Consider the following 10,355-nt stretch of genomic DNA (forward strand, 5'->3'; position numbering starts at 1 on the left):
TACAAGTGGACGCGGCCCGGTACTTATACATCCCGACACAAAAAGACACAAGGAACAAATCTGAGAGTATTCGCAGTTATCTGACAGCTAGTTCAAAGTCACTAACAACTAATAAAAAAATCATGCAACTAAGACTAAACTATCAATCCGTACACATCCAACATCCATCTATCGTTTTCAGATATTTCTTTTCCGCCATTAGAAGTGGGACATTTAAAGACGTATCGTATCCGTATCTGATACGTTGACGCATCTGAAAGTAGCTGTGGGTTACTGTTTAATTAATCATTTACATGTTTAAAAATGACATGTATATATCGTTGTTTTCTTCTATGTTAGTTATCTTTTGGTCATTAATACACTCTTTTTATGACATGATAGACATCTAAACAATAGATATTTAAACCATACGCATATGTCAGGCCTGAATTTGAATAATAATGCAGATGCGTAATGGTTGTTTTATTACATTTTATAGAAAACAGGGATTTTGTGGCAAATTAAGCAAATATTTTGCAGAAAACCTCAAAATTCAATACAGAGATTTTCGTTATAAAATCATCTACAAAAATTACTCACTTGTGAGTCCATGAATATTAATGATCCAGTGTTTAATTTCAACAAATCATCATAAACAACCTTTACATTCCAAAAATACTCTTGATGAGTCACTATAGTCGAACGCACCCTAGAAGGTGTACTTGAATTGATCCATAATTATATCTTTAATGAACAAACATCATTGCTAGCACTACATGTAGTAATCCCCTATATTACACGCATTGAATTGTCAAACATTAGAGGACAAGGAGAAAGGATGTGGATTTGCTATAAAATGTCCATATGTTTAGCGTTGAACCAACATAAGGGTACACAATCCTTAACTTTATTTGTTTTATGATTGAACTTAACTCATATGTAGTTATAATATATATTGATACGAAAACACACGTGAATGTCAAATGTGTGTACATGTTAGCTTCTAATGTCGTCCATGTATTGTTTTCATAATTGTATTATATGCACTGTAAATATATTGTTAATATATCTTTTTTAAGGGCAATAACTTGATTAAGTATGGATTAAAATCATTTTGACATACAAGAAGCAACTCCAACTACTATTATGTAAATATAATACACCGTGATACGTCAACGTATCAGATACGGATACGATACGTCTTTAAATGTCCCACTTCTATTCATAAGTTTAATGTTTACTTTGACTTAATGCTATACATGTATAATGTGTGTTCAGAGATGGATTTATAAACTTTATGTTTAAAATAATAAACCCAAACAGACAATAAACAGGTGATTTGGTGACCATTTAGACTTCGTTTAGATAACACACGTCTTCAAAATTAATAGTTTAAAATAAAATTTTGGGGATTTAAAATGTATATCCAAACCTATTCTATTACTTTCCTCTGAGCAAAGTCTTAAGAAATATATATATTGAAACTGTAGGAGATCATAGTGGGTTGAACGACAACGAGATACTCGCAACCAAACAACAAAAATCACATAAGGACGGCTAGTGGACAACATATAAGTGTTCACCAATAGATAGGTGTATACACAACATGCCAATTTCTAAATCATCCCTTATATCTTTATCATTGTGAATAATTTATCCCGGATAATAGAATACATGTACTAGTCATGTCTTTGATTTAACAGAACAAATGATAAAAGATTCAAAAATTTGTTGTTTGTGATTATTCATAGTTGACTAGTTCTATATTTACCAGTGACACGCGTCCTAATTTTTAAGAAAAGGGACAAAAAAAGTATTAAACAAAAATAACCGGTTTTTCAAAACTATATTTTTGAAAATTCACTGCATGATTTAAACAGCTTTAAAGTGTTTCATTTAATTCTATCTTCTTGCGTATACGAAAAATTGATAACAAGTTAAACTTCAGTGTTCATGACTTACGACTATTTTATATTTCTTGTGAAATTGATAGATGAGCAGGTTTTCACAAATACCGAACAAAAAATATAGCGTAAACGTCAATTAATGGACAAGCAACACAACGAGAAAAATATAATTTATATGAAATAAAGTAACAACATAAGTTTACGAATACGTACTTACATGTTGTAGGTGCATTTAATAAAAACAACATTTGAACTTATTATTAACATTTTTTTTTCAATTGTAATTTTATGTGTATGTATATTTAATGTTACCCGATATGGAGTTCTTCTAAAAATTAAAAATCACTTGAATGGGTATTTCTGGTGTATATACATGTATCACACGTGCTATCTACATGTACAATATACGGAAATGACACGGCTGGGTATTGTAAAGTTACTGAAGGAAGATTAATGTCAGCTGCATATCCCCGGACGAAGAATTTACTGGTTTGTCAAAACGGTCAGTTGTAATTTGTCAAATTGTAAAGGTTTGAATCGCGCCCATCTCTTCTTTCTTTTTTATAATATGAATTGCGCCAATAAATGGAACTTTACACATTCCCCATTTCCATTTTCAATTTTATTAGTTGTGTCATATTTACCTCGAAACGCTTTACTTATTTGCACGTACATGTTACATTAGAATACTGACTTCAACTGTTAAATAACTGTATAATTACTAAAGATATGATTATAAAATTTGAAATGAAGTACTTTAAGAAAGTCTCCATTTTTATGTCATGTTTTTGTGTCAGTTCTATCATCCCATCAGGTCCTAAGTGCACTATTTTGTTCTAAGTGCACTAAGGAGACCCTTTGCTTGTACCTGTCAATACCGGAAAGGACCTCCTCAATGCACTAAGAACAAACATCTGAAAACAAGTCTATAATATTTGCGCAATTAAATGGTTGTTTTATTGGCGCAAATGAATGCTGCAGTTTTTACAATAAAGCATGTAAAATAAGAATTGGTGTAATTAAGTTGTTGCGCAAATTCATTCTTTTTCAGTGAAACTAGATATCCAGTGGCAGATTCAGAGGGGGCGTAGAGGATGTACGCCCCTCTTCAATGATATCTCAATGTAAATGTAGTCCTGCTTTTTTTTTTTACACTCTATTCTGTCCTTCATTTCTTAGTTATTAATTTATCCTGACTTGTTTTTATACGTCATACAAACTTCTTCATGCATGTAACTTCATATTTCAAAATGGATACGAAATGTCTTAATTGATAAGTTCTACAATGCATTTAAAACATCCATTGAAAGAATATTGTATAATAAGAAATCCTTGTCCGCTGTTGGAAGTTCTGTTTCGCCATTTTTCGTTCTTGTCAAGAGACGATATTTCAGGGGTTTTGATTGTTAAACTCGTTAAATCAAATAACGAACATATTCCATCTCAACCTGAGAAAGAGTGGCTCATTTACATTTATCAATGATTATCGGTTATAAGATGTTGTACTTTCAATGCTATTTATAAACGCCGAGTAAAATTTTAAAAGTTTGGTATACAAATTTTAAATTATTGATCTTAAAAATATTCAGTAGACAATGGGACATATCAAACAATCATTATTCATCTATTATATTATAACAATTTTTATTCACAAAGGCTTACAATGATAAATGAAATCAATGTTTTGTTGTCAATGTTACAATTTATGTATTGTTCTCTGGTGACGAGTCTTTGAGTTCTGACGAAAATTATAGTGTTTTTCTATCTTTCCACAAAGTATATAAAAGTACCAAGCGTTTTTCTCAACTTTGACAACCTTCTTCTGTAACAGATGTTGGCAAAATTTTTCAACGGCAATGTTCAAAGCGCTTAGACAATTCCAGTGCACCGTTACGATTCAAATATGATGTAATGGTATAGAAAAACCTTGCAGCTGAGTAACTTTTGACAAAAACATGCTACATTTGAGAAAAAATGGCTGTAAAAATTTTACATTTATCTGCCGTCGCCATATTGGGATAGTCGTAATTCCAGTCTAATACCAGTGCAGTTGAGAAATATGGTACATTTATTCAAATGCAGATATAAACCTTATCAATATTAAACCCAATCCTGCAAGCAGCTGTGGTCATCCTGTTGAGGATAGTATTCACTATTTCTTAAGTGCCCTTTTATCAACGAAGCAAGAGAAATATTGTTTTCAAAATTAGAAAGATCTACTGTATCCATTTTGCTTTCATTGGCTGGTGACGGTGACCTTTCATTTCAACTATTGTATCTGTAATTATATTGTATGTTTCTCTGAAAACTTGTATTTAGTTTTTAGAGAATAAAGTATCTATCTATCTATCTATCTATCTATTTCAGAAAACAAAGATATTTTTGAGTCTGTACAATCATATATCAGAAATACACTAAGATTTAGAACATTCAATTAAAATTCGAAATTCCTACTTCCTATCTCTTCACTCTAGTTCATTTTTAAATATTACTCTTATACGTTTTGTTTTTGAAACAAGGCTATTTTTTGTCAAAAGACAAGCACAATAACCACAAAGCAAATTGCGAGAAGTGGTTTCGTATTTCGTTAAAGAAAGAAAATACTAATAGTTTATGTAAAATAACGATTAACGACTCTCGTACGGTGTCGCGTTTATATCTTTTTAATGCATTGGTGCAATTTGATGCAAACAATAATGACCATAAAATATCAGGTTTGCGAGATCAGACAGTAACCTAACAACTAAATAATTGAAAACCCAAAGATCAATGTTTAACATTCGCCAGCAATGAGCAATTTTCATTAATAAAACATGATTTAGTCGAATACTTTGCGAGCAAAGAAGAAGAGACTACCATAGATTTGTTATTAACCCCAAATGCTTGATGGGTACAAATCAGTATTCAGGAATTAACTTTTTTTTGCATTACACCACATTACAACAGAAAATAGAATATACACGTAGGACCTTGAAGTATTTCTAATACATTGTTGTTTTCCTGTTCTATGTAGCTTTCTTTCTGGCAAACACGGTTTTATAAATTCTGACAGGCACCAACCATTGAAAAACAATCGATCTGTTTAAAATAAGTAATGCAAATAATTGGTTTTTTTTAATGGCAAATAAGAAAAAATACCGTTTGATTTAAAATTGTTTAAAATTATTTAGAATAGATTTATGAAAATAACGTATATTAATGTGAAAAGGCTAGATTTTAATTTGTGCCGTAGGGATGTTATTGAGTGGTTTTGTTTACAATTATTTCCCACGTATTTCCCTAGTGAAATCTGCAAAAATTATTATATCATCATGTTGTTGGATTTTCACATTATAACAAAAATAAGAATATGACGGATGAATTTATAGTTAGCTGTTTAATGTCAAGTGGCAACTATTAGATGTATCATTAGGAGAACATGTACAATGTTATAATAACATTAGATAAAATTGAGAAAGGAAATGGTGAATATGTCAAAGCGACAACCACCCGACCATAGAGCAAACAACAGCCGAAGGCAACCAATGGGTCTTCAATGTAGCGAGAATTCCCGCACCCGTAGGTGTCCTTCAGCTGGCCCCTAAAATATGCATAATAGTACAGTGATAATGGACGTCATACTAAACTCCGAATTATACACAAGAAACTAAAATTTAAAATCATACAAAACTAACAAAGGCCAGAGGCTCCTGACTTGGGACAGGCGCAAAATTGCGGCGGGGTTAAACATGTTTATGAGATCTCAACCCTCCCCCTATACCTCTAGCCAATGTAGAAAAGTAAAACAATAACAATACGCACATTAAAATTCAGTTCAAGAGAAGTCCGAGTCTGATGTCAAAAGATGTAACAAAAGAAAATAAATAAAATGACAATAATACATAAATAACAACAGACTACTAGCAGTTAACTGACATGCCAGCTCCAGACCTCAATTAAACTGATTGAAAGATTATGTCTTCATCATATGAATATCAGGTACAATCCCTCCCGTTAGGGGTTTAGTATCATACTATCATAAAATATATGAGAAGAACATAACCCGTGTCATGCCAACAACTGTTTTTTTTAGAAATAAATGTGTTTAGTTCCGATGCAAAGACCCTATCAGTGAATCAATGTTAAAGCCAAAATATGCAATCTTTAATGACCTGACAACAGTATCGTAACTATATCCCCTTTTAATAAGTCTATTTAAAGGTTTTGTTAGTTTCTGAGGAGAATACTGACATTTTTGTGCTTTATAAAGAATATTTCCATAAAATTTTGGATGTGAAATACCTGAACGTATAAGATGTCTGCATGTTGAGTTATATTTACGAATTATTTCCTTATACCGGTGATAAAATTTAGTAAATGTTTTGACCAGTTTGTGATATCGAAAACCCTGGTGTAATAATTTTTCAGTAATACATAAATTTCTCTCGCTAAAATCTAATACATTGTTACATACACGAGCGAATCGTACAAGTTGAGATATATAAACACCATAAGATGGTGACAAGGGAACGTCACCATCTAAAAATGGATAATTAACAATAGGAAATGAAAAATCATCTCTTTTATCATAAATTTTTGTATTAAGCTTCCCGTTTATGATATAGATATCAAGATCGAGGAAAGGGCAGTGGTCATTGTTATCATTAGCTTTATTTAAAGTAAGTTCTACAGGATAAATTTCTTTAGTATACATACTGAAGTCGTCATTATTTAGAGCCAATATATCATCCAAATATCTAAAAGTATTGTTAAATTTTTGTATCAAATGTTGTTTTGATGGGTCTTTGCTAATTTTAGTCATAAATTGCAACTCATAACAATACAAAAACAGGTCCGCAATAAGTGGTGCACAGTTAGTCCCCATTGGAATTCCAATAACTTGACGATATACGGAATCTCCAAAGCGAACAAAAATGTTATCAAGTAAAAATTCAAGTGCATAAATAGTATCAAAGCATGTCCAATTGACATAGTTCTTTTGTTTATTGCTACTAAAAAGTGATCTAAAAGAGTTTGAACATATGTACTCGCATTCCGACTTTTTAAATGCCCAGTTAATTAGGGATGTGAATTTTTTCTTAATAAGAATATGAGGCAAAGTGGTATATAGGGTAGAAAAATCAAAACTTTGAACAGATTCAAAATCACCAATATATGCATGCAATTTATCAAGTACTTCCAACGAGTTTTTGACACTCCAAAAGTAATTAATTCCACTATTTTCAAAGGCCTTATTTGAACAATTTATTATCAGGTTTTTTATTGTACCAAGTGTACTAGTAAGTAAAACAGACAATTTAGTAGTTGAACAATGGCTGGAAGATGAAATAAATCTATATTTGTAAGGTTTTTTGTGCAGCTTCGGAAGCCAGTACATAGTTGGGACTTTCATTGTGTTTGGTTCTGCTTGTAAAGAAGTAGCTAAAAGTTTATGTTTGTTACAGATGTCGTTTTCTGAAAATGAAGTCAGTTGGAATGTTGGTGAATTGGTGATTTCCTTTTGCAGAACCTCTATATAAAATTTACGTCAAACAATAATGATATTATTAGCAGCTTTATCAGCCGGGACAAAAACAAATTCCTTGGCTAGTTCTGTTAGTTTATTTTTGATACGCGAAATAGGGTTTTTATAGTTTTTGTTGAGGGTAAAATGTTCTTTAAAATGTTGTATTCGAATATCAACTATCTTCATTACTGAATTAAAAAAAGAGTCCAAAGATTTTTTGTCAGCTTTTTCCCGTTTTACCCATTTCAAACAGTAGGCGCGGAGTGAGTCGTTGATGATATTACGACACTCATTCCAGTTAACAGTTGACGGGGGACGATATTTAGGTCCTTTACTGAGGAATGATTTTAACTCTCGGTCGCGAACGATGTTAAGGTCTCCTGTTATAACATGGGAAATTGGTCCATAGGTGTATTCTGAATTACTGCAATTACACGACATAGGTGTATTTTCAGTGATATTTACATCTTTACACAATTGGCTATAATTAAACACATATTTTCGGGTAGATTTCTTGTAAATATAACAAATGAGAGGGAGTTCAGTATTATCAAAATATCCAGGAATTTGGTCTTTAACAGAATGGTCGTTAAAAATACCGGCAATATTTACAAAATCAAAACCTTTATTGACATACTTTATTTTAATAAAATGTTTTTTATGATCTTCAGGGCGATCAATTTTTGGAAACAGTTTAGAATAACAATATGCCATTATAATTTGGACAATTTCATACTTAGGACTGTAATATGAAATTGTGTTGCAATCCTCTAAAATTTTATTTAATTTATTTATAGGTAAAGAACAAAGCTTGGTTAACAGATAATGTCTGCCGTTGTTTTTTGAAATGGAAATTAGGTCCGAAATATTTGTATGGTTGGTCCGAAATTTTCTTTGATTGCGATTTTTTCTGCGTCCATGAGAACGATTTTTACGAACAGTTTTAGAAACTATATCCAAAATGTTAACAGAATCGGTTCTTGATATATTGCCAATTCCCATGATATTATCATTAAGACCGAGAGGGTAGACTGTCTGTAATTTTTTAATCCAATTTAATTCATTTATTTTTCGTGATCGTACAAACTTGGAATGAGATTCACCAGGCTGCTTATTTACTACTTCTAAAGGTTGAACTGTTAAATATTTAATAGGATGACTGTGCTTCTTAAGATGTTGATAAATGATACTTTTGAATTTATTGGGTCTTTTAAAACGATACAGGTGTTCTTGCGTGCGTTTAGATAAATATCGCCCAGTTTCACCTACGTACTGAATACCGCATCCCGGTTTGTTTCATGTGAGTAAATAAATAATACTGTTTGTTTTTCAAGTAATATCAGTTTCAAAATTTAGAGAAAATGTGCGACCATTAAATGTGGACCTTACTGTATTGTTGGTGGAAAGACGGGGACACGTAAGTCATTTTTTGGCATGACACTTATCGATAGAAGGGTAACCACGATTTTTATTGTTAAAAACGTTAGCTATTGTAGTATTTTTAGATAAGCGATTCTGAAGATTGAGACGTGTAGATACCCTTTGAACGAGTTTAGTATTTAATATTTTTCCATTTCTAAGCTTCATATTTGTTTTTTGGTATGTAGATTTATTAAAAAGGAGCAAAGACTGGCGTCCAGAATATGAACCATCACACAGTAGATTAAATTGTGTAAAAATGATAAAACTGTTCGGCTCAAGACGTCACATGCTTATTGTCATAAGTTACCCGACAAATTTAACAAAAGATAGGGTATATCAAGGTAGCGACTGACGTCTGACTAAATAGATGAATGTTTCATTATAATACGTTATTCTAATTGGCTTCTCTGCAATCTTGCGTTATTCCTTAATCAATTTAAATACACAATAAAATGTATCATTCATGATGACACGAGGTCCCACAATAGAGTGCACAAGTAAATAAACACAACCGTCCTTTTGATGATCAATTTGTTAACTTGCTGGGACTATCATTCTAATAGCATAATAGTCCCCGTTAAATCAGAGCTCTACCGTTAAATAGTACTGTAATTGTTATCAATGTTATTATTTTATTTTTACGCTGTCTTAATTTGTAATTTAATATAGTTATTTTTAAAAGTATAATATAGTGTCTTGTAAGTCATTTTTGGGCAGGATATTGTTTGTTTTAGAGTGTATGAATAATTTTTATTGCAATCAACTTAAAAAAAAAAAAAACTATGTGGACCATACTACAAGCATTTTATATACCGTGTGTATAAAAAACATTATCAAATTATATTTGTAGATTGTAAAAGATTAAGAATATTTTTATATCTGTTCTAAATCATCTGAAATAAAATAAAACATATTTCTCTCTGCCTGAATGCAATCGTAAGCAAATTTATTTTTACTTTTTTTTCGTCTATTTGCAAATGACGAAGAATTCTCCTTAAACTGAATTATTAAACAGACAGACTAACTTTAAAGGACAAAATACTAGCGTGTACTTCCATCCAAAGAAATGAATTTCTATAAAGTAACTAATCTAAGTGGCCATCGATGTGTAATATTTGACACTGGACATTATTTTTGAAGCAATGCAATACGTATAATGTATTCTATCAATCAAAATTAAAGACTTTTGAATGTAACAATATGGTACAAATCCATTTGATTTATTGAATTTTTATATATTTTTTTTTTATCTAAATGAAAATGTTGTAAACTGTTCCCAGTTAATATAAATAAGAAGATGTGGTATGTGTGTCAATGAAACAACTTTCCATCATTCAAGTCACATGGTATAATTTAATAAGAGGTCAAAAGTACGACCTCAACACGGAGCTTTGGCCCTCATCGAACAGCAAGCTATAACGGTCCCTAAAATGACTAGTGTAAAACAATAAAAATGAAAAACAAAAGTCTAATCTATAAATACGGTCATTTCGCTACGTTATTTTTTAGCTTTTTGGTCAATTCCGAAATAGCAAGTAAGC

Source organism: Mytilus galloprovincialis, chromosome 14, assembly GCF_965363235.1.
Source record: "Mytilus galloprovincialis chromosome 14, xbMytGall1.hap1.1, whole genome shotgun sequence".
Lineage (NCBI taxonomy): Eukaryota > Metazoa > Mollusca > Bivalvia > Mytilida > Mytilidae > Mytilus > Mytilus galloprovincialis.